Source organism: Dipodomys merriami, unplaced genomic scaffold (assembly GCF_024711535.1).
Source record: "Dipodomys merriami isolate MVZ:Mamm:240054 unplaced genomic scaffold, mDipMer1.0.p SCAF_14, whole genome shotgun sequence".
NCBI lineage: Eukaryota > Metazoa > Chordata > Mammalia > Rodentia > Heteromyidae > Dipodomys > Dipodomys merriami.
In genome coordinates, this window is record NW_027202715.1 from 31,742,225 (window position 1) to 31,768,197 (window position 25,973).

The window sequence follows — 25,973 nt, forward strand, 5'->3', positions numbered from 1 at the left end:
TTGAACTCTGGGCCTGAGCGCTGTCCCTGAGCTCTTCAGCTCAGGGCAAGCGCTCTACTGCTTGAGCCACAGTGCCATTTCCAGTTTTTGAGTGGCTTATTGGAGATAAGAGTCTCACGAACTTTTCCTGCCAGGGTTGGCTTTGAACCACTATCCTCAGATCTCAGCCTCCTGAGTAGCTAGGATTACAGGCGTGAGCCACCAGCGCCCGGCTGTGAATCTCAATTTTTAATACATTTTTATTGCAAAAATACTGTACAAAGGGGTTATAGTTACATGTTCTTTATTTCTGGATAGGATTGGAAAGTCCAACTCTGACTTACATTAGTATTACTTTACAGAATGATTGTGAGAATAAAGAAATAAGAAAGAAGCTGAGTAGCAGTGGCTCATGCCGGTAATCTTAGCTACTCAGGAGGCTGAGATCTGAGGATCACAGTTTGAACAAAATTGGAAATGAAAGTCATCCATGCTTCATCTCCAATTAGCCAGCAAAAAGCCAGGCTGGAGAAACAGTACAAATGGTAGGCTGTCAGCCATGGGTAAGAAAATTAAAAACAAAAACAAAAACATGAGGCCCCAATTCAAATCCTATTACCAATAATAAGCTTAAGAGTAAGATTAATGTAATACATATGTACATACAAAAATGATTTCCACCACTAATGTGTGTTGACTGAATTTGAATATAGTTTCACATATCTTTTATTGATAACACATTTGCAGGGTTCCCTATAATTCTTGAATACACAACTTGTTAAAGCAATTGAGCACATAAAGCTAAGGTTTTTCTCTTGCTTCCCTCTCTACCTCTACATAGTGAGGCAAACACACACACACACACACACACACACACACACACACACACACACACACACACACACACACACACACAATTTGATTACCGTAGCAATAGCCTCAGCTAGGGCTTTAAAAAGCTAGAGATAAGCAGACAAAATGCAAGGCCCATAAATTGTAGATGCTCCTCATACTGCTGAGCCTTCAGGGAAAGCAAGGTGAAGTGTAGTTGGTTCTGTGTATTTCAGTCCAGGCACAGGGTTTAAGCACCCTTGCATGATCTTCAGTGCTGTTTGTGAAAAGAGACTGAAAATTTCCATTTACCAGCCAAAGCAAATGGCTCCCATCAGCTAGGAATGAAAGCCAGCATATTCCCTTTGCTTATGCCATTTACACTGTCGCTCCATTAATTTGAAAGCTCTTGAGCATGTGACTATTACAAATACTTGCAATATAAATGCTTGCCCCTAGAGCACATGGGAAAATAAAGGGGGAAAGGAGTTTTTTCAGTAACTCTTAAATAAATTGGGTGCTATTGGTAACCTATGTAAGAAGATTTAATCCAACAAAGAGGTGTGAAATATAGCCAAGTTAATTCTTCAACTGCATTCCTAGCCTTCTGAATTTTCCCATCAGAACTTCAAAGACATCCAATCTAAAAGGGTACTTAGCATCAGATACACCTGCAGACTTCTGCATTCCAGTGGATGCCATCCTTCCAGTCTCTTTTTGATCCCCTCCTTTTGTCCAATCCTAAATCCAGTTAGGTGGACACATCATGTCATTCCACTTGCAAAAAATTCTCAAGCATGGCCACACATCAGTGGGTCACACCTGCAATCCTACTACTTAGGAGGCTGAGATCTGAGAATCACCATTGAAAACAAGCCTGGGCAGGAAAGTCTGTGAGACTCTTATCTCTAGTTAGCTACCAAAGCTGAGAATAGTGCAGTGGCTCAAAGTGGTAGAGCACTAACCTTGAGCAAAAACAAGCTCAAGGTTCCCTCACCCCAAGTTCAAGCCCCAGAACTAGCACAGAAAAAAAAAACACTCAAATATATCATTTTCTTCTGTCTCTGCTATTTTTATCTTTCTTCAAGTGCTCAGTTCTCGCTTAGATCTTCACTAAAACTTTTTAATCAGTTCTGTCTCCATACACATCTTTCCAGTTCATTTTCCACACTGCCATCCTAGAGACCTTTCTAAATCACAAAGGGGATCAAAACATTCTCCTGCTTTGGATCCAACTACAGCTCTTTGGTACCTTCCTTTCTGAGCCAAAGCTCTGCTGCACTGCACTTAACACTCTTCCTTTCAATGAACCCCTGCCTACCACTCCAGCCTTCATGTCTCCCTCACATTTACTACATACTGGACTAACTCTAGCCTACCAGTGGGCAATGTCTGCCTATCTAGGCCTTTGCATGTGCTCCTCTGTATAGACAACATCTTCCTAGGTTTTATTCAACTAGTCCTCACTTGGTCTTAAAGAACTCATACAGGTGTCATATCTTCCTTCCTTCATGTCTACCAGTCCTCATCCTCAAATACACAGTATAATCTGGAACTTTCTCACACTTTTTCTTTTATTTTTTTAATTTTTTACATTTTTAATTGTGAAAATACTGTACAGAGGGGTTATAATTTCATGGGCAAGGTAATGAGTACATTTCTTATCAAGCATTGTTGTCTCCTCCTTTGTTTCCCCTTCCCATCCCTTCCCATCTCCCGCCCTCCCACCCCGTACCCCATTTTTTCTTTCATTATCACCCAGGCCTTGCTTTATATAGAAGTTAGGTTTATCTGCTTTCCTCTCTCTCTACTAGACCAGTAGCTTCTACGGATCTTGAGAACAGGAACAGATTTTGTATCTTATTCTTGTTAGCCCTAGGAAGCGATTAGCAGAGTTATAGCATGTATATGTTGACCTAATTAATTAATGTGTTCATAGCAATCCTTCCAGGAGCACAACCATGAATGAGCTCTTCCCGGTATGGATATATTTTTGTAACATTTTGGGACTTATAGAGCCTTCTCAAAATAATTGTCCTAAGTGCATAAAATTTTTAAAAATGAAATGTAAGGTTGACAAAGGTTAAAATATTCTTATCAGACTATAACAAAATTGTGAGATGGGAATGCTATGCTTCTTCACTATGCTACCATGCAACATGATCTAATAGTAAATATGAGTAGATACTGGTATAATGTGATTTTTTAATTAAAAATTAGAATAAAAGACATTTCTGTTTCTATAAGCTATATGTCATGTTAAAATATTATGATTCCTATTGGGGACAAAGTCAGAATTATTGCAAATATTATTATTGCATTATTATTGGAATTCATAATTGAAGGAAATGCTAAATAACACAGAAGAGTGTTATTACAGTCACATTTTATCTCAGGAACATTTATTCAACAATGTTATAAAATTTGTATCTGGAGTGTCTTGGATCTACAAGTTTTGGTCTCCAGCAAAGTGCTATTTGGAGGTAACAAAAACTAAGTCCCTACTCCTGTAGTAGGAAATATTTAGGACAGTGACAGCCTTCCCTAAAAGAAGAGGCTGAGACTTAAACCCCTTTCTCTTTCTCTCTTCAATTCCTGTCAGTTAGCTGAACAGCTTTGCTCTACCACATACTCCTTCCAGTGCCATCTGGAACCTTCACCAAGATCTAAAAGCAATGCATCTCCCAAGCATGTGAGTCAGCACAGCCTCTCTCCTTTCTCAGTGGATAGTCTCATGTGTTTTTTCTTGGTCATAGTGGTAGAAAGCTGAGGAACACAAGGTTTTCTAAAAGTATAGGCCCTCAGTAAAGCAAATAGAGGGCAGGCAACAGCAGAGATTCCACTGCTGGCATAACTTGCCAACAACATATGCTGAATGGGTGAACATGATATACCAGCACTTACATTAGAATGTAGTACATGTTGAACATTAGAATATTTTCAGTGTTAAACTACTATTGTTAAAAACTATTTTGACCGCTTTCTAGACTACTTAGAAACAGAGAGACAATACCAGTCTTCAGTATATCCTAAATTCTCTAAACACTTTCTTGATCTATATCATAGGTATAACCATACCCTCTTCAGGAAGTACCAGAAAAATTATTTAAGATTATATTTTAAAGGGATTTAAATGAATAATGCATTCAATAAATAGCAGCTGACCTTGAGAGTTTTCCCAATTTCTGAGGAGTTTTAAGACACCAGTATCATTACAAATAGTTATTTTCACCCCTAACAAAAATCATTGTTTTTAGGGATGATGGAAGTCAATGAAACTAGAATTTGGCCTGAACTAGAACTGATAAACCTAAAACTCCAACCACCTTTGGGTTATCTTTCTCTGACACTACCACCTAAAACAAAGTCAACTCTCAGAAATATGATTGAGAAGCCTAGAAAATCTCATTTGACACAGTAGTGTTAATCATGGTAAAATTCATTTAAAGGTGAAAATTTTTTACTTGACCTGGTATTCCTCGTAAGTGGCAATGTAATGTGTGTGCACATTATACAGGCCTGAAATCACAACAGTCATGTCCTTCATCCCATAAGATAAAAATTCTTAGGAGGGAAAAGTAAAGCCTAGTAAAATATTACTCATCTTAAAGTTATTATTTCTGTTATATTTAAAGTACAATTGATTTATGTGAATTGCTAGAATATTTCTCTTAATGAAATCCTTCTCAATGATCATAACCACAAAGGAATATAGAGGTATATGTGTCCTTTATGAAATATTACAGATGAGCAAATTAATAGAAATGATATTTTAATGACCATATCAACAAAGACAGAATCTTCTAGTCATCTTGGGAAATCCTTGAAACAAATGGCTAGAAGTCATCTGAAAATTAATGTCTAATTTTTAGGAAAGAAGCTCTACTCATCTTAGGAAAAAATTTAAAAATGCACAATCATAGGAGCAGGAATTTTTCCTCTTCACCAAATATGTGTGTAGATATTTTATTTCATATTTTACTTACTGCTTGAACTGCCTCTCAAAGTCTTAGTCCAGACATGGTTCTGAGTCAAGTAAGAAGAATTCCATGAATGTTTTATTAGTTAGAATATATGGGCGTATTAAAAAAGACTTGCAGTAAAAGTCAAACCAATGCTCTGGCAATAAATTATAGAAGATTTAACAATTATTGTCCTAACTTCCAAAAATATCTTAAACTGGCAGCAGCCAATTTGGCCAAAGGAAAGAAACAGAATCAGTGGGTGGTATCACTAACCACAGATCATCTTCATTTTCTATTTACTGACTCCACAAAATCTATCAGCTACATTTTATGTTAGTAAGAGCTGAGGGACAAGGAGAAAGTGTACCAGCTGGGTTTAAGCTACATGAAAAGTGCTGTTGTTTAAGTGCTGATGCTTCAAGAATACAGAGCTTACATATTAGGTGGAGGAAAGTCAACAAATAAATGTAAAAGTAAGATAGCAACAAGCACATGGATAGTAAGAAGGCAGGGGGGGATAAGGGAGTGCTGGTGGTCATTGTGGTGGTGATGGGGGTGGCGGTGCTAAGGTAGGTAAGACTACTTTAGGTAGTACAGGCAGAAGAGCTACCCATATTGGAGATCTAAACAAAAAATTAAAGACTTAGCTAGGATGGCAGAATGGACAGGGGAACATTGGTGAACAAAGTCATAATATTCAATGTACATATATTTAAATGGAATTAGGAAAGCTGAAGGGAAGGATAGCGTTGGGAAAGATGTTGGAAAAAGAATGACAGAAGGAGTGGCATTGATCACGGTGCATCACACACATATATTGACATACTGAGTGGAAACACCTTTGAACAACTATTCAAAGACAATTTTTTAAAATAAGAAAAGCCCCTGCTGTCACTGTACTTGATTCCAGTGTCCTGTATCTTGTATATACATTTTTCTAATTTGGGGGTGGGGTGGGGAAGGAAATAACAAAATGTTGAAATAAGGATACAGGATAACCCATTGTAACAACGAGATATACAAGAAACTATGTTGAAAATGAAATTTACAACTTTGCAGGGGGGGAGGAGTTGGGGAGGTGGGGAAGAAAGTGATGGTAAGGGAAAAATAAAGGAGGGGGTAACAATGCTCCATAGGAAATGGACTCATTACCTTACTCATGTAACTGTAACCTCTCTGTACAGTATCTTTACAATAAAAAATATATTTACATTAAAAAAGATTTGTTGTTGGGGGATTTAATTTTTTGAGTTCCAGGTATATTTTAGATATAAGACCCTTGTCCATTGTATGGCTAGTGAAAATCTCCCAATCCGTGGGCTTTGATCTTGCTAGCTATGTCCTTTGCCATGCAGAAGCTCTGCAATTTCATGCAATCCCATTTGTCCAACCTTTCTTTGATTTTTTGTGTTTCTGGGTCTCTATTAATAAAATTTCGGCCTGTGATGTTTTCAGAGTGTCTGCTTTGATCCATTTGGAGTTGATTCTGGTGCAGGGTAATAGATAAGTATCTAGCTCTAGTTTTCTACAGGTGATTAACCAATTTTGCCAGTATCATTTACTAAAGAGGCTGTCTTTCTTCCATTCTATGTTTTTAGCTCCCTTATCGAAGATCACGTGGCTATAAGTCTGTGGGTTCATTTCTGGGTTTAAAGTTCCATTCCATTGGTCCTGAGGTCTGTTCTCATGCCAGTACCAAGCTGTTTATATTACTATGGCTTTGTAGTAGAGTTTGAAATTTGGTATTGATATTCCTCCAGCACTGTTCTTTCTGTTAAGGCTCATTTTTGCTATTCGGGGTCTTTTATTGTTCCATATGAATTTTTGGATTGCCTCTTCTATTTCCATGAAGGTTGATGTTGGAATATTGATAGGTATCGCATTGAATTTGCAGATAGCCTTAGGAAGTATTGCCATTTTCACGATGTTGATCCTTCCAACTGAGGAGCATGGGAGATTTTTCCACTTTCTACGTTCTACTTTGATTTCCTTTTTCAGGTTTTTAAAATTTTCATAGAGGTCCTTCACTTCAACAACAAATCCTCAAAGAAACAACTGCCCAATAAATAAGTGGGCTAAATACTGAAAGAGAAACTTCTATGAAGAGGAAATAAGAAGGGCCAATAGACATATGAAGAAATGCTCAACCTCTCTAGCCATAAAAGAAATGCAAATCAAAACAACATTGAGATTCTACACCACCCCAGTTAGAATGGCTATAATCAAGAAATCTAATAACAACAGATGTTGGAGGGGATGTGGCCAAAAGGGAACCCTACTGCATTGCTGGTGGGAGTGTAAACTTGTTCAACCACTTTGGAAAACAGTATGGAGGTTCTTCAAAAGACTCCACAAAGAGTTCTCCGACAACCCAGGAATCCCACTACTGGGCATTTACCCAAATGATCACAGACAAGACCATACTAAATCTACCAGCACAACTATGTTTATTGCAGCATTATTTACCATAGCTAAAATATGGAACCAATCCAGATGCCCCTCAGCAGATGAATGGATCAAGAAAATGTGGTATATGTATATGTGTATATATATATATATATATATATATATATATATATATATATATATATATAGTGGAATTCTATACCTCCATCAGAAAGAATGAAATTGCCCCATTTGTTAGGAAATGTAAAGACTTGGAAAAATTATATTAAGTTAAGTAAGCCAGGCCCAAAGAAACATAGGCCCATGGTTTCCCTTACTTGCAATAACTAATATATGTCTGGAACAAGTAGAAAAGGTCAAAAGCTATATACATATGACCAGATAAGATGAAGTTAAGCAAAATGAACCCCAAGATAGGACAAAACTGTTTTTTTTCTTTCTTGCTATTGTTTCTAATGTATTTATAAGGTACCAAGTGATTTTTTTGGTTGCTTTGGATGTTCCTCCCCCACCGTATATCCCCTGTTTTCACTATATTTGATGTTGGTATAATTTGGGGAGGGGAAGGGAAAAACAAAATGTTTGAATAGGGATGCAGGTTGACCCATTGCAACAATGAGATGTACAAGATACTATGTTGAAAACGAACTTTACAATTTAGGTGGGGGGGTAGAGGAGGAGAGTGTAGTTGTGGAGGTGGGAGGGAGGCAACAATGCTTGATAAGAAATGTACTCATTACCTTGTTCATGTAATTGTAACCCCTCTGTACAGTATTTTCACAATAAAAAAAACTAACTTATTTTAAAAATAAAGAAAAAAAAAGAGTGGACATAGCAAGTAATGAAAATACCTGCATTACAGGTACAGTGAAAAGGCCCTGAGCAATCTTAGTGAGTTTAGGAAGTGCATGTGGATTTCCCTTACAGCCAATACTTTGACAATTAATAAGATGGCTGGTGCAGGGGTGAGCAAGGTAGAAAACAGGAAGAAGTCACACCAAGGACCTTACTGAGGAACAGACCATGTAGAAACCTGTAGGAGGTTGTGAGAATGTAAGGCTATGCCAGAGATGGAAAACTTGGTGAGGCTCGGGAAACTGAGTAGAAAACTAATATGATTTAACTTAGGTAAACTATGTTAGAATAACTAATCTGGCTGATATATTGAAAAAGGCTATTCAGGAAGAAGGAGGAATCAAGCAGATCAACTAGGAGGGGTAGTAGTAGGGAAGTAGTGGCTTAGAGGGGGGAAGATAAGAAATCATGAAGAATGTAGAATGTACAGGATTTGCTGAAGTACTGAAAGAGGGAGAAAAATTAATTCAAGGATAATTTCAAGATGTGGGGCCTAAGCAACTGAAGAGTATGAATTTGCAATTTACTGAGATGGGTAAGATGATTTAAGAAAAAGGTTTAAACATTCTTCCTCATTTTTAACATGTAAACTGATCCTCTTATGTATCTTCAGTTTCATAAAATTTCAATTGTTTGTACTGGTATAACTCATGGCATCATTTTGCTTTAAGATGAAAAGCTCATAAATTTTCACATTTGCTTCTGGTTACCCACCAGTAATAGGCATAGAGAGATTTATCCTTCAGAAGCCTTAACAACAGAGGGTAGAAATATTTGTCATAGTCGCCAAAAGATATGAAAAGATCCATATATACTTACTTGTCTTTTTAACCAGAACACACAAAAAATACATTTTTAAACTGAGTTTTAAAAAGAAGAACTCACGTAAATTTCCCAGGAAGAGCAGCTGTGGCCAAGAACATTTGAACATCAACAATATCTGGATGCCACGAATGAGGTATGGATAGCTAATGAAAGGAAGAAAATTGCATTAGTATATTATTCTTTCTGAAGTAAACAGACATATGATCACAGAAGTTTCTTTACTCAAAGATCTATAGTTGAAGCTCATTTTAATGTTTTTGTTTGTCCTGCCATAGGATCTACTTTTAATTTATCATATAATATTAAATATGTCATGTGGGTGAATATGTCTTGATCATAACATGTGACTCTCACATGTTAATACTATAGGTTCCTCAGCATAATTGTTTTGGATAGATCTATAATTCTGGAGTAAACAATAGGTAACAAAAAAACCTGGTGGTCCCCTAGAACAGTGTATAACTGTCCTTACACATGGTGAATTTCAGTTGAAATAGTTTACCGTAATTAGCACTTGACCCTAATTGCATTTTAAGTTTAAAGTTTCTGTATCTTGCTTTATCTTCCTAGGCTTCTCCAAGAGAACCTTGGCTTTTTCATATTCAAATTTGTGTAGCCTATCTTTCCATTTCTTCCTTTCCTCTTTCTGCTTCCCTAACAGTTTTAGTAAACTATTTTTCAAAATGTATTTTTAAATCTTGCTCATTCAAACAATCTATGTTTTTATGAATACAGGAGTGATGTTTCAACGTTTAGAAGGTAAAAACTATGTTCCAAGGAAGTGTTAAAAGAATATTTTAATATTAAAAATTTATGAGAGTAACTAAAAAAAATCAGTCAGTGAGATAACCATTCATTGTTTGATGTTCTCAAATTTACAAACATCCATGCACTAATTGCATATGATAACCAACTGTCTTACCTCTCCAGTGTGAAAAAGTATTGGCTTTGGCTTATGACATTCTTTTAGTTCATCAATGGTATGCCCAGGACCAAGGCCTGAATGATGTCCCAAAATGGATCCCCTTCTGTTGTCCCTACGAGGAATTACACTTAGTGTGCTTCCTTGAGTTAGCCCTCTGAAAGAAAGTGCACTGCCACAAATATTGTCAGTGATTTTATTAAGGCTGTTGTCCAATTATTCAAACAGTTTGAATAAACAAAGTAGAAGAATATTATTTTGTGAATCACAAAATAAAAATCATTAGTTAATTAGATCTTCTGAGTATACAGAGAACTAAGAGACTGTTTTGTTCAGTATCCTCAAGGTTTTACTTCTATTTACTTTATTTATTTTGTAAATGAAAACATTTTGATTTAATTAACATATTGGTGAGCTAAGTCACCTTTTTTTGTTGTGCTGATCTTGAGGCCTTCATGGTGTCCCTGAGCTTTTTTACTAGCATTCTAGCACTCAAGTCACAGATACACTTTTGACTTTTTTAGTGGTTCATTGGAGATAAAGAGTTTCAAGCAGACTGTCCTGCTTGGGCTGGCTTTAAACCATGACCCTCAGATCTCAGCCTCCTGAGGAGCTAGGATTACAGGTGTGAGCCACTGATGCCAGGCTACCTTTTTCCCATTTTAAAAATAGGAATAGCTTGTAATGTCAGTTGTCTGGCTTGTGTCTTTGAAATAGTCCCTCTTGAATATTCATCCAAACCCACATAAGCATAGAGTAAAAACAAAAAGCAAGCCCCGAATGCATAATGTCAGACAAAATATTTAACTATGAAAACCTACAAATTCAGCCAGGCGCCTGTGGCTCACGCCTGTAATCCTAGCTACTCACAAGGCTGAGATCTGAGGAGCTCAGTTCAAAGCCAGCCCAGGCAAGAAAGTCTGTTAAACTCTTATCTCCAATAAGCTACCAGAAAACCGGAAGTGGCACTGTGGCTCAAGTGATAGAGCACTCGCCTTGAGCTGAAGAGCTGAGGGACAGCGCCCAGGCCCAGAGTTCAAGCCCCATGACCAAAAAAACAAAAACAAAAACAAAAACAAAAACAAAAACCTACAAATTCAGAACCTTTAATGAGCAGAAAAACAAAGTAATTTTAAACATTTAGGTATCTAATAGCAGAACAAAAACTGAAATAAAACTAAAGAAAAAGAAAGGGAAGGGAAAAGGAAAAAAAGGAAAGGAAAAATAAGAAACTCATCAATATTGGCAGAACATTTAATAATGAATAGAACAATGAGGCAGATTAGCCAAGACATAGAAAGCTTGAACACTACTAGAAACCAACTAGTTCTCACAGATAACCAATAGAATATTCCATACAACAATAAAATATATTTTCAGTTCAAAATGCACATGGAAAAATCACCTAGGACAGAGCATAAAACAAAACTCAATACATTTTAGAAGGTAAAAATAAAATGATACAATATTGTGTTCCAACAGTGAAGTGAAATCAGAAATAACTAAAAAGGAAAGCATTAGGGAGAAGTAGGCATGATGGAACATGTCTGTAATTCCAGTACTCAGAAGGGAGACACAAGAAGACCACAAGTTTGAGACCTGCCTAGTCTACATAGCAAGACTCTGTCTCAAAATAATGTAAAAGATTGATCTTAGATGACAACCGTGAAACCCAAATCACCCACACTCCTAATCCCCCTCTTATAAAAAAGCAGAAAATGAAATACAATCAGGAAGATGATAATCCAAAACTTTAGTTTTATGAAAATGATAAAAAGAGAACTTGGCAAGCAAATTTTCAACTGATCTCTAAGTGAGATAGTGTTGAAGACTCTGAGGCTCTATATAACCATACCCACCTGGGCCGGAATTTAATATATGGCTGTGACTACTCATGTTTTGTTTTTTTGTTGTTGTTTTTTGTTTTTTGTTTTTTTTGGGGGGGGGGGTCCAGTCGTGGGCCTGAACTCTGGGCCTGGGCGCTGTCCCTCAGCTCTTCTGCTCAAGGCTAGCTGGCACTCTACCACTTGAGCCATAGCACCACTTCTGGCTTTTTTCTTTTTGCTTATGTGGTGCTGAGGAATCGAACCCAGGGCCTCAAAGCAAGTGAGCTCTACCACTGAACCACCTTCCCAGCCCCATTACTCATGTTATAAAGATGGTTTCGGATCTATATAGGAAAGTGAGGAAGAACCATAGATAATTTACTGAAGAATCAACAAAGACAGAGTAATCTCAATCACTTTGGACTAGAGATGATGTGTAGAGCTCAGGCAGTCCTGAGATAATCTGCCACAGTATGTGAGTGGAAGATGACCACAAGTGGTTGTAGAGCTACAAGTATGGCTCAACTGGCAGCCAGCCAAGAGACAAAAATCCTCTAGGGGACATGAGGCCTGAATTCAAGAGTTCATGCCCTAGTACCTGTACTAAATAAATGAATATATTAATAGAAAGAAGTGGATAGGGAGGAGTCCTAAAGGAAGTTCAAATAATAGATGACTGCATAAGCAAGGACTCTGAGGCCAAAAGCCTCCGATTCCCTGGAAAGGAGCCCTATCACCTGAGGGTTGCAATGGAAAGTGAGCACTATGCTGTATCCAGGACCTGAACTTCAGCTATGTGAACGCTGCTAGGTAGGACTGAAAACTCCAAAACCCATATGCTCCACACCCAATAGAAGGGCTACCATCAATATGTCAGATAAGAACAAGCACTGACCAAGATGTGGAAAAATTAGAACCTAAGGTATCACATGGCATTCCATAAAGTTGTATAATAATTATCTATCAATTTAGAATAATCATACAAAGTCAGATATTGGTGGCTCATGCCTGCAATCCTACATATTTAGGGCATTGAGATCTAAAGACTGTAGTTCTAAGCCAGCTAGGGCAAGAAAGTTCACGAGACTCTTACCTTCACTTAACCACCAAAAGGCCAGAAGTGGAGCTTTGCCTTAAGTGATAGAGAACTAGCCGTGAACAAAAAAGCTCAGAAATACTGCCCAGGAGCTAGACGAAGCCCCCCATGACTTACACACACACACACACACACACACACACACACACACACACACACACACACACACACACACACCAATAATCATAAAATAATTAAATACATTCATTAAAGTTATCATTACAATGGAATGAAAAGTATTTGTCTCTGATTAAGTCTGAATGAGCAGATTACTGCTAAGTTCAAAAGACTCCTGAGACAAAGGACAAAAGGTGAAACAATGCAACAACAATACTCACAAGACAATATGTTGGAAATGAACTGTACAACTTGGGGGTGGAGAAATTGGCGGGGGAGGGAAGTGGGAGAAAAATAAGGGAAGGCCATAACAAGCTCAACAAGAAATGTACTCACAACCTTATATAACTGTAACCCCTCTGACAATAATAACCTCTCTGACAATAACACCACCTTTACAATAAAATTAAAATTTTTGAAAAATGAGAGGAAAAAAAAAGACTCCTAGCTCTGGGACTTCTAAGCTGACATGTACGAACCTTAAAAAAAAATGTGATTCCAGAGTTTAGAAATTAAAATAATGTATGCAATGGCTCTAATTAAACCTTGTGAGCTAAGAGAATGTGAAGCTCTGCAACATGGGAAGTATGGACCCCACAGGCATAACGCTCACCCTGTTTAATATTAAGGTCTGAGACTCATCCATGGTGCCAGCTGCAGAACTGTAGCCCAAGGCTGGTTACCTAAAGGAAAAATCCAGGAAATATTTTAAAAGCAGAATAAAAGCCAAGGAAGAAAGTGAAGTCAAGCAATAAGTAATAGTGCCATCATCTTTTGGCATGACCCACGCGACTCCACCACACTTACTGTGTGTGTGGAATTGAGCTGGATGCTCAGGTCGGTCATGTTCACCCACTGGTGAGCCGTAGCCACGCGTCCCGTCACCTCTTTGGAAGCAGAGGCATAGAGTTCCTAGAAGAGCCAGGCAGGATTACTGTCCCAAAAGAAAAAGCTGAGGTGGAGAGAATTCCACCTGTGGTCCCAGGAAGCACCAGTCTGGAAAGTATTCCTCCACTAGGAGGTGCTCCACTGACTGCTATGAAATAGCTGCTGTCCACATGGCTACCTCCACTCAGCCCAGGTGTGTCCCAGAAGCTTGAAGACTGGGAAACTGCTGATCTGGGTTTATGCTCCACAAATATGAAATTCTAATTGTAATTTGTGACACAAATAGCACCAATAATACTTGAAAGGCCACTAAGCAAATTATGCACTTGCTAGGCTGATACTATAATATCTTATTTTGTTGTTGTTTCTTGTTTTTCTTAAATTTTAGTTTGTTTTTCAAGTGGAGTCCAACTTTTGCCCAGGCCAGCCGGGGATGATGATCCATCCAACTCTACCTCCCAAATAGCAAAGACCACAGGGATGTCCCACCATTCAGAGCTGGCCAAGAAAAATTTAAGATGAGAAGAGGGCCAAAGCTCTTCTCATTTGAGACAATAAGAGCATATCTTCTTAGATGGTATTCTTTTTGATGTTTTCTTTCTCAAGAGCCTTGAGTTTGATAGGCCAGGGGCCAAGTAGTTACTTAAAAGAAATCAAACCCCAATTGTATATCAGCTCTCAAACTCATAGATTGCTCGAATGCGTGCGTGCGTGTGCGTGTGTGTGTGTGTGTGTGTGTGTGTGGGTGTGTGTGTGTGTTTAATACAGCCAGCTGATGCATTTTCAAATTTTCAATCTTGTGGAAAATGGTAATTTGGATAGGTTTATGTTGGTTCATGGGTTTCAGACATATAAGTGAATTATGCTTCAGTGCAAGTTCCATGGGTGACACCTAGCTCATGTCCACTTTGTCGTTCTCTTTCAATGGCCACATAGGACCTCTCAGGATAAGTGGCCAGAACCCTGGTGACAGCCTTTCTCTCCTAATTCAGAGGAATTTTGCCATACTGAGAATGCAGAATTTGGGACAGACCTCCTTGGCTCCCAGGCCCAGGAAGGTAACAAAATTTCTGACAAAGTGTGTCATAAGCCCATGTCTTAAATAGAATTTGTTAATTTAGAATAATCTACTGATAATACCACCCTAATTAAAAAGAAACTTTAGCAATTAGGCCGGCTACTACCAGCACTCTCGTGTCTCATGTTTTTAAAGGCAGTTCAGCTCTGCCTTTATTGCTCCTGGGACATTTAAATCTGGGAATAAATTATTTACTTAAACACACACACACACACACACACACACACACACACACACACGACAAAAGCATGAATAAACTATTAAGATAGAGGCATTTAGCTATCAAGTACAAGTCAGTCAGAGGTCTTCCTTTATATTTTTCCCTTGGAAATCAGTCTCCAAAAAAAAAATTAATTTGTCTCCATAGAAGCTGTTAGAAAACAAGAGGGCAAAATGAAAGATAAATTTTAGAAGTAGCAGAAAGGTAATGCTAAGAGTGAATTCATAGCAATATCATTATAATCCAGTCTCTTTTCATGAGAAAGTCTCTTCAAAAAAAAAATGAGCTCAATACAATGGAACACTTCTATATTAATCCCAGCTACTCAGGAAGCAAAGGTAGGAGAATCATATTATGAGGCCAGCACACACCTCACACTGTTTATACAGAACAAAACAATAACAATAGTAAAAACAAAAAAAATGATCAAACTGGAATCCAAGATGCCAGAGCTGGTCCAGAGTACTTTGGGCATGCAGACCATGGAGATTTCTGAGAATCAGGATCAGTGTGGTCATATGTGATACCACCTTAGTAACAATTAAGTTAAATTAAAAAAAAAACTTTACATGTATCCATCCTCTTCTGTCTGAGGCAAGTGCTCTGGCTTTCTAACCATTCTAAGACAGAAGGTTTTCTCAGTCCTTCCCCAGCAGACACAATTCCTATGTGGCTGGCGAAGTCAACCTTCAAAGCTGACCTCTTCTAGACTTCTGACATCATCTGAACTCTTGCTTCTTCCTTGCAATTATCAACGTGCTAATGAAAGAAGTCAATGGCTTTCTTAGGACGATTTTAAGTGAAGTTGAAAAGCACAGACCTATGACTTACCATTGCTCTCTGGTAAATGGTCAGCCCTATAATGTGTGTGCTTTCAAACATGTCATTTCCAGGCCCCTGAGACATGCACTTGCCAGGCTGGAATATAAGGAGAGAAGGTGTACTCTTAGCAAAATAGTTCATTTATATTAAGTGAAGTAAGCCAGGCCCAAAGAAATATAGGTCCCATGGTTTCCCTTATTTGCAATAACTAGTATATGTCTGAGACAAGCAGAAACAATCAGATAAATTGATGTTAGGCTAAATGAACCCCAAGATAAGGACTCAAATGTTTTTTCTTGCTTGCTATTGTTTCTAACATATTTATAAGATATTTCTTTGTTGCTTTGTATGTCCCTCCCCCATGGTATAACACCTGTTTTCACTGTATTTGATGTTGGTATAATTTGTAGAGGGGAGGGAAAAAAACAAATTGTTTAAATAGAGATGCAGGTGGACCCATTGCAACAATGAGATGTACAAGATGTTATGTCGAAAATGAACTTTACAACTTGGGCACGGGGTGGAGGGGGGAGAGGAGAAGGGGGAAAGATGGGAAGGGATGAAAAGGGATGGGAAGGGATGGAAAGGGGAAACAAAGGAGGAGGCAACAAAGCTTGATAAGAAATTCACTTACAAGTCATTATGTCAAAAAACGAACTTTTCAACTTTGGGGTGGGGGATGGGAAGGGATGGGAAGGGGAAACAAAGGAGGAAGCTACAATGCTTGATAAGAAATGTACTCATTACCTTGCCCATGTAACTGTAACCCCTCTGTACAGTATTTTCACAATTAAAAAAAAGAAACGCACTCATTACCTTGTTCATGTAATTGAACCCCTCTGAACAGTATTTTCACAATAAAAATAAATAAAAATTTAAAAAAAGAAATGTAAACATTACAACCAAATCCAAGCATATTTACAAAGTTACATTTCCTATCATTTCTTCCCTAATATTCAGTTCACAGACTAGCACAAACAACATCATACACAGAACTGGAATGAAGCACTTTTTTTTAGAAAGTATCTATTCTAATAAGTACCTGTTAAAAATTGGAAAGTTGAAGTAAGGCACTAACTACTCAGGATGCTGAGATTTGAAGATTGTGGTTCAAAGCCAGCCCAAAGAGAAAATTCCTTGAGATTCTGATCTCTAACCAGCAAAAAAGCCAGAAGTATAGCTGTGGCTCAAGTGATAGAGTGCCAACCTTGACCGAAAACCTAAGCAAGAATGCCCTGAACCTGATTTCAAGCCCCAGTTCTAGCCAAAAAAAAGGAAGTTGAAGCTCAAGTGAGTGAAAAGATTTGTTGCAGAATAGACTGGTTGCTGATATCTGAGCAAACACTGGATGCTACGTCTGTCCATGTACAGCACATTCTTCCCTTTACTTATCCGTGTCTGGAATAAGTAAAGATAAATAAAGGCCAGGATCTTCTTTGATTAAAGCTTTGCTACAATTCCATCAGAACAACTAGTTGGCACGTTTAGGGAAATGAAAAAGTGTGGCAGGCTCTCTTCCTTGTTTCTTATATCAGGAAACTTTGAGATTGAACAAATATTCAAATATTATAAATGGCATCAAGAACATACTAAAGAAGATACAGGTGAACATGTTTTATAGTCTAAGGTGTGGAATAGCCCTCTAAAGATAATAAAAACAGGCTTAGTTAGTCTTACCACATAACCACTTGAAAGGACTACATGGAAGAGAAAAGCAAGGCTGAAAAACAACTGATGAACTAGGGGAAACTGTTGTACTGTTTATGGCAAATAGACTAAGATTTCAATGTTTTAGAAAGAAAAATCATCCGTGTATATACAAAAGACATGAAATATTGTAATACTTTCCTGTATTTTGGTGTTTATTTGCAACACTATTTATAATAAGTATGGCATAGAATTTACTATGATACCTATAGATGGATGAAGAGTAAGGAAAATGTGATATACTTACGCAATATGGCCCTAAATAATGATGAAATCCTATGATTTCTGGTAACATTGCTGGAACTGGAGGTAAGAATGTTAATGAAATAATCTCAGAAATGGCAGTGTGGCTCAAGTGGTGAAGCACTCACCTTGAGCTGAAGAGCTCAGGGACAGCACCCATTCCCAGAATTCAAGCCCCATGACCAACAAAAAAAAAATCTCATAGAAGAATGGGGTGCAACAGTGGTATCCAAAGACTGTAATTGCAGCAACATGGGAGTCACAGATAGGAAGATTGTGGTTTCAGTTCAACCCAGGCAAAAATTTAGGGATTCTCGCTATCTCAAAGAACAATGTGAGTATGATATTCCATGTCTGTAATTCCAACTTCATGGGAGGAAATAAGTATACAGATGACAGAAGGATTGCAGTATGTGAGCACACATGTGATGAGCAGAAAAAGTAAGAATTTTCAGTGGAGCATGAACCTTATTTTTCCTTGTTGTAAGAATAAAGTATGTTCATTACAGAAAAGTACTATCAATCAACTAAAAAAGGAGGATGAGAAATGAGAGAGGAGAGAAAAGAAGGATTAAAGAAGAGAGGCAAATAGCAGAGTGGAGAGAGAGAAGTTCAGATACATAATAATCACCGTTTCAGAAAATAGACTATACTCAGTCACGGGGAGACAAAAGTTTGTCAGGGTACAAAACAAATAAATAAAGCCACTTGTTCATAAGAGACCCCAAAAAAGCATTAGAACAGAGATTGAAAGAAAATGACAAAAATATATACATCACAAATTCTGTCCAACAAAGGGCTGTATATTGTCCAGAAGTTGCATGTAGTGTGAGATAAGAACAAAAGGATTATTAGATGTGAAGAGTCCCTATAAAAACAAACAACCACATAAAACCACTTGGTCATCTCAGTCCATGAAGATGGCATTCTTAATACATTAAACTTAATGTATTTCAAAGTCAGTGCACAGAGTAAGGATAGACAAATAAACATCCACAACTTATCAGGCTAATTTCTTCTTTTTATTTTTCTTGTGCCACCTATGAAGCTTGTTCTCAGAGCTGTGTACTCTTGCTTGCTTTTTCACATAAGGCTGGTGCTCTCCCACTTGAGACACATCTCCACTTCTGACTTTTTGCTGGTTATTTAGAGATAAGATTCTCATGGGCTTTTCTGACCTGGAATGGCTTCAAACCACAATCCTTAGATCTCAGCCTCCTGAGTAGCTAGGATTACAGGTACAAGCCTCTGGGGCCTGGCTTTAGTCAGGCTCATTCTTACTACATGTTCCACATAGGAAAATTAGCAGAAACAAAGGTCCCTGAATATTCACTGTAGTTGACTGGGGATGGAATAACTATGAGTTCACTTCTTTTCCTTGCTCATTTTCTAGTTTTTGATCTTTGATGGTGCGTTCATCTTAGTTAAACAATGAAAAAATAAAATTTGGAAAATAATAGCCTTACATACATCTTCAGGCTAAAAAATTTTCTAGATACCAAACAAGAATTCCAATGTCTTCTGCCAAATAGTTTTTATGGCTTTTCTTTCAAAGCTTGGGATGATCTAACAAATACAACAAGCCTGAAGTAGCTGTTATCATCAGTCAACTGTCAGCACTTGATCATCAAAAAGCCCATATCAAGCACCACATGAGGACTGGACACAGAATAAGAGCTTACATTTGCCAGAGCTCTGCTGAAGAACACTGCAGGGGCAGCCATCTGGAGGAAAGCAGCATCAATCTTCAGAATAACTTAGAAGAGACAGCACAGGGGAAAAAATTCACTCCCACAGCTGTTCAAGGCCACAGCTGTGGCCTTGTGAAAACAGGTTCTCCCACTCAGAGCTTTTTACCCTTGTGGCTTTCTTTTCTGTTTTTGAAACCTCTCTCTCTTTGTTTTCTTCCCTCAGAATCTCTTCCTACATGCACTGCCTTAATACCAGAATCTCTCAAGACTCAGTTCTATCTTTCCTGTTGGGTGACAGATTATTCTATGACTTCCAGAATCTCCCAAAGAAGACATTTGTAAGTGCTAAACAGCTTTTATTTTCAGTCAGAATTTAGAAGTGCCAACTATGTCCTCTACTCTAGAGAAAAGCCATTTAGTGTTTTCTCTTAAGGAGAATAAAAGGCAAAAAAACTGGGAGGTTTGCAAATGTAGAGGATTTTGTGGTTTATGGAATGAGTTCATCAACATAGTTTTGCTTCATTATTTAAGTTACTGCTGATCCTAACTTTTCAATAGCTCACCATGACCTCAGCTTAAAACATTTTAATAATGTTCACTTCTTTTGGTATAAAGGCCAACATCTTTATTACGTCATCTAATCCCTAACTACCTCATACACTCCATTGTCCTGTACTCCACACACTGAGGTTTCCAATCAGCCCATCAAATGGACCACAGAGGTTTTGTACATTCTTTTCCAAGTTTGTGAAATGTTATTTCCAACTCCCATTTTGCTGGCTAATTGTTACTGTTCCTTCATGTTTCAGCTCCACTGTCAGGGAAATATCTTCTAATCTGTTTGACAAGGCCATGTTCCTTTAAGATAGCTCTGTAAACTTCCCTTTCTTGGAACTTAACCTGATTATAATTTAATTATACAATTACTAGCCCTTAGCACAATTTAACTTTTATGTGTATTACTATTTAAATGCCCTCTCTCTCTACCAATAAACTGGGAGTTTTATAAGGGTAACAAGTACATCAATTTTTGCTTGTGACTGTATCCCTGAGCCCACTTTGATGCATGATTCAAATATTCCAGCCATTTTATAAGTGATGGAAAATAATCTCTGTGTTAAGAGGTTAAGGTAGTCACATATAACAAATGTGGAAAACAAGTCTCACACAGTGTAAAGGATGTTTTCAAGGAGTACATTTTAGTCCAAAATATTTGTTATGAATGCATATTCCAAGGACTGAAAGTATTACATGATGCATAGGAGCAACCCAGTGCAGACTTTGTTTGAATGAAGGAAGGGAAACAAAAATGGAAGTAAGGAGAAATTAGTGATAAACGTCACTATTGTTTTCCAAGTTAGAGGAAGAAAGAACAGTCATGAAGTAACATTGGGAAGTTCCCTTCACCTTTGACCCCAGCTAAGCTTAAAAAAAGACAATCTCCATAAGAATGAGCTCTGAGATTTTTCCTAACACCTAGCTTTTTTTCCTAGGTTCTGCCTAATAGCAGTGGCTGACTTACATAGCAGCCTGGATGTGACTTGATGTGTTGGAACAAGTCTAATGTATTAATTAGAGAACAATGTGTTCATTCAAGAACAATCGTCTCAATGCAACAAGAGGTGATTGTGGGGGCAATTACATCCAGGATTACACAGGGCAGCCACAAAAACAATGCAAAGTGACTGCAGAATGTTGGGTGTATCTGGAAATGTTTCCCTATAATCGTCATAGTAGATCTGGGGACTTCCTGATATACAATATTAGTTGTATATGAAAGAGTAATAAACATCTGGCTTAACAGCTAGCATTTTTAGGTGTCTGTTCCCACTCTTAAGTGATTAAAAAACTAAGGAAAAAGATTTGTAAATGGTCTTGCCCTTTGAGCAAAGAAGTCAAGCAGAAACCCTAAGAGAAAGCCATCAACTCCCTAACACAGGTGAGAGACTCAGCAGCATCTCACAGACAGAGATGTCCACTCTTATCCTGTCCCCTAACCAAAGACTATACCAATGTGCTCCACGACCTAGAATTTGTTCACCTTTCCAATTCACCTCCCATCCACTTTTTGATCTGGGTACCACCTAGTTCACAACTCATGTTTTCATGCCTACTGACTCCTCAAGGTCCAGCTCAAATGGCATGGTCATTTTCTATGAAGGCTCTAAGCCAGGCACTGGTGGCTTACACCTGTAATCCTAGCTGCTCAGGAGGCTAAAATCTGAGGATCCTGATTAAAAGCCGGCTCAGGGACGAAAATCCATAGGATATGTGTGTGGGTATGCATGTGTGTCTATGTGTATGCATGCTCTACCACTTGAGCCATACCTCCACTTTCTGCTTTTTGCTGGTAAATTGGAGATAAAAGTCTCATGGACTTCCCTGCTCAGAATTGCTTTGAACTTTGATCCTCAAATGTCAACCTCCAGAGGAGCTAAAATTACAGGTGTAAGCCACAACACCCAGCCCGTGAGAGCACTGTTAGTGAAGAGATGGTTCAAGTAGTTAAGCACTACACTTGAATGGAAAAAAAAGAAAACAAGTGAGAGGATCTGAGTTCAGGCCCCAATAATGTAAAAAAAAAAAAAACAAACCAAATAGGGCTGGGATGTAGCTCAGTGGCAAAAGCACTTGCCTAGCAAGTGCAACGTCCTGGGTTCGATCCCCAGTACCAAAAAAAGAAAAGACAAAAAAAAAAAAAAACAAATAAACAAATACTCTCTAGAATTCAGTGCAGCCTCCTCCAATGTCCCATGGAGTTTGTTCATGCAAACATGATAGCATTAGTGGTTATCTGGCTATATGGTGGTTACATTATTACTTGTCTGTCTGCTTATCTCTGTCCTGATCATCCCACCAACCAGTAAGAACCTTGAAAACAGGAACTATGTCCTACTCATGACACACACCAAGAACACAGCTGCATGGCTAACATTTAGAAATTCTGGGGCAAATATTATGGATAACTTACCAGAGGTAAGGGAAAAATGAGTCTTATCACATCAGCCTATACAGCAAAGTTCACCAGGATTTCAAGGATGTTTTGTTTGTTTATTTCTTTGTTGTTGTTGATTCATTTTGTTTTATGACAGGCTCTAACTATGTAGCTCAAGCTAGATTTTAACCCACAATCATCCTGCTTCATTCTCCCTGTACTGGGGAGATAAACACCCTGTGCTCAGCTTCAAGCACTCTTACATGGCAAGAGCACAACTATTTAGAAGTACAATTGTGTTCTATTCCTTGCCTTCAGGCGACAGAGATTGTATTCCTTTTCTAAGCCAAGCATAGAACTAGCTTTACATGTATCATCTCATTTAATCCCAACAACCTGGTAAAGGGTTAGCCATCCCTACTTTCAAATAGGATCAGTCAACATCTAAATAGTTATCATTTTCCCCAGGCCATAGGTTAGTAAGTAGTAGCATTATAATATGAACTGAAGTTAACCACACTCCAGAACCTAAACTCCTATCACCATGAGGTTCTCCACACTGTTTTATGGCCATCCTTGATGTGTGATGAATGAGGAGTCATACTCTTTCTTTTCTTTGTTACTTGTTACTTCTATTTTACTATTCTTTTACTTTAAGAACTGAAATTACACATGTAATTAATTTTTTAATACTCTTTATTTTAATACATTTTTTGGGTCCGGTCGTGGGGCCTGAACTCTGGGCCTGGGCGCTGTCCCTCAGCTCTTCAGCTCAAGGCTAGCACTCTACCACTTGAGCCACAGCACCACTTGCGGCTTTTTTTTCTTTTTTGCTTATGTAGTGCTGAGGAATCGAACACAGGGCCTCATGCATGCAAGGCAAGCGATCTACCACTGAGCCACCTTCCCAGCCCCTTTTAATACTCTTAATTTAATTTACTCACAATAGAATTTTTCACTTAGACTTTTACAATTCTACTTGGCAGGCTCAATGACCACTTGAATCTTTCTCAACAATATTTTAAGAACTCACTTCATACCATAATATGCTCAAAAAAGGATTAAGAATAAGGAAATCAAGAGACTAAAGTCTAAAGTCACACAGATACATAGTCCAGAGTGAGCTCAAGTCATTTGACTCTAGAACCCAAGCCTTCTCCAATACTTCTTGTAGGGCATTTTAACATCATTTGTGAGTAAAGTCAAGGTTCTAGGAATTGCTCACCTAGTCTACTGACTGTAATCAAGATATCTATGATTCTGGGTTGGTTCCATATCTTAGCTATGGTAAATAATGCTGCAATAAACATAGTTGTGCTGGTAGCTTCAGTGTGGTCTTGTTTGTAAACATTTGGGTAAATGCCCAAAAGTGGGATTGCTGGATCATAGGGGAGATCTATGTGAAGTCTTTTGAGGAACCTCCATACTGCTTTCCAAAGTGGATGCCCCTCAGTAGATGAATGGATCAAGAAAATGTGGTATATATACACAATGGAATTCTATGCCTCCATCAGAAAGAATGACATTTCCCCATTTGTTAGGAAATGGAAAGGTTTGGAAAAAATTATATTAAGTGAAGTAAGCCAGGCCCAAAGAAGCATAGGTCCCATGGTTTCCCTTATTTGCAATATCTAGTATAGGTATGAGTCAAGCGGAAAAGGTCAGATAATGTGATGCTAGGAAAATGAACCCTTAAATATGTATTTTAATGTTTTCGTTTCTTTCATGCATGTATTTCTAATGCATTTATAAGATTATTTCTTTGTTGCTTTGTATGTCCCTCCCTCACAGTGTAACCCCCGTTTTCACTATATTTGATGTCAGTATAACATGTGGAGTAGATGGGGACAAACAAGTCGTTTAAGGATTCAGGTGGACCTGTTGCAACAATGAGAAGTACAAAATGTCATGTCAAAACCAGCTTTACAATGCCGGTGTGGGGGGGGAGGGGGGTATAATTGGGTGGGGGGAGGGGGGTAAAATTGGGTGGGGGGAGGGGGGAGGCGGGGAAGGGAAGTGAAGGGTAAACAAAGGAGGAGGCTGCAATGCTTGGTAAGAAATGTATCCATTATCCTGCCCATGTAATTGTAGCCCCTTTGTACAGTATGTTCTCAAATAAAATAAAATACAATTTAAAAAAAAAAAAAAAAAAAAAAAAAAAAAAAAAAAGATATCTATGATTATAAATACCTTCTCCTCTTCAAAACATAAACAAAGTTTATGTTTCCTCATAGGCTGCCTATGGCAGATAGCAATGCTAAAGCCCATGCTCTGTTATAATCTAACTCATCTGCATCTATAGGTGACCTGCCTGGTTCTATCTGCCTCTATCCCTAATTGGCACTGTCTTGAACTCAACTTAATCCTTGTAGGAAACCCTAGGCAAATAATCCTAAACACATAACCCCTTACCTGGGTGAAAATATAATTTTTTTCTTTCATTTTATCAAGAGACAACTGTCTTCCATCACAAAAGTTCACACAGGATTAATCAAGTAATAAGCATTATTATTTGCTGAGTCTTCAGATCATGTGCCAGATGCAATACTGAACTCTTTACCACAGTCTCTCCTTAAATTCATCTCCATATTAATTGTACTGAAGGGTAAGCACTAAGCACTAAGAGACTGAGAAGTTTGCACAAAACCCCAGCATTGCATCTCAATTGTGTCTGACTCCAAAGTCTGGTCTCTTCATCACATCTCTTATTCTCAGCATATGCCAAACTAGTCTCAGATAGATTTAAAACACACACACATAACACACATGCAATACTAAGAAGAAAATACCTGACAATGCCCAAGTCGTCTCCATTTAGATATACCATTTTCAAGAGTACCATTTCTTTGTCTGTATTTGAAGAATACCTAGTTCGCAAAACAAGAAACACCTATGTTAGAGACTCACTCTTATGTTTTAAGAACAATAAAAGCTGGCACAAAATAATAACATATCTTACAAAGTAAAATGCTTGACTAATAGTAATAGTTCTATAAATGCATCAAGTAACTAACTATTCCTTATGTAAGGAAATAGAGTACAATTGCAATCAATCACATGGGCACTAGACCAACTAAATGAAGGTGGACTAACTATATTTGTATAATATAAGTAATACTCTATAATATGTATGTGAGTGTTTCTGAAAAAACGGGTTTGTCTTTGATATTTCTACTCATATCAGATTTAAGCAGAATCTCTTAAAAAGAGCAGAATGTACAAAACTAAAATCACTCAACACTCACAACTTAAGTATTCTTTTATATTCTTTCAAAGAAAATCAGATTATATTTTCTAAAAACAAACACCTTTGAAAACTATTAAATAATACAAGGACAAGTGTGAAATGTTAAGCAGCCAATTCGCAAAGCCAGAGTAACTAGGTTCTTCTCTCCTATGGGAATCTTGATTCCTCACTTTAAGAAAACACAAAATATAGCTTGGTTTAGGCCAATAATCCTTACTAATTGGGAAGTACAGACTGGGGAACTGTGGTTCAAGGCCAGCCTAGGCCAAAAAGTTTCAAAGACTCCATCTCTAAAAATAACTGGATATGGTCAGGTGTCT

At 37.9% G+C, this 25,973-nt stretch overlaps 1 pseudogene; it reads right to left on the reverse strand.

The window, feature by feature from the left end:
* LOC138825870 (neutral ceramidase-like) overlaps positions 1 to 25,973 on the reverse strand; it is a 51,598-nt pseudogene that overhangs the window by 11,181 nt on the left and 14,444 nt on the right.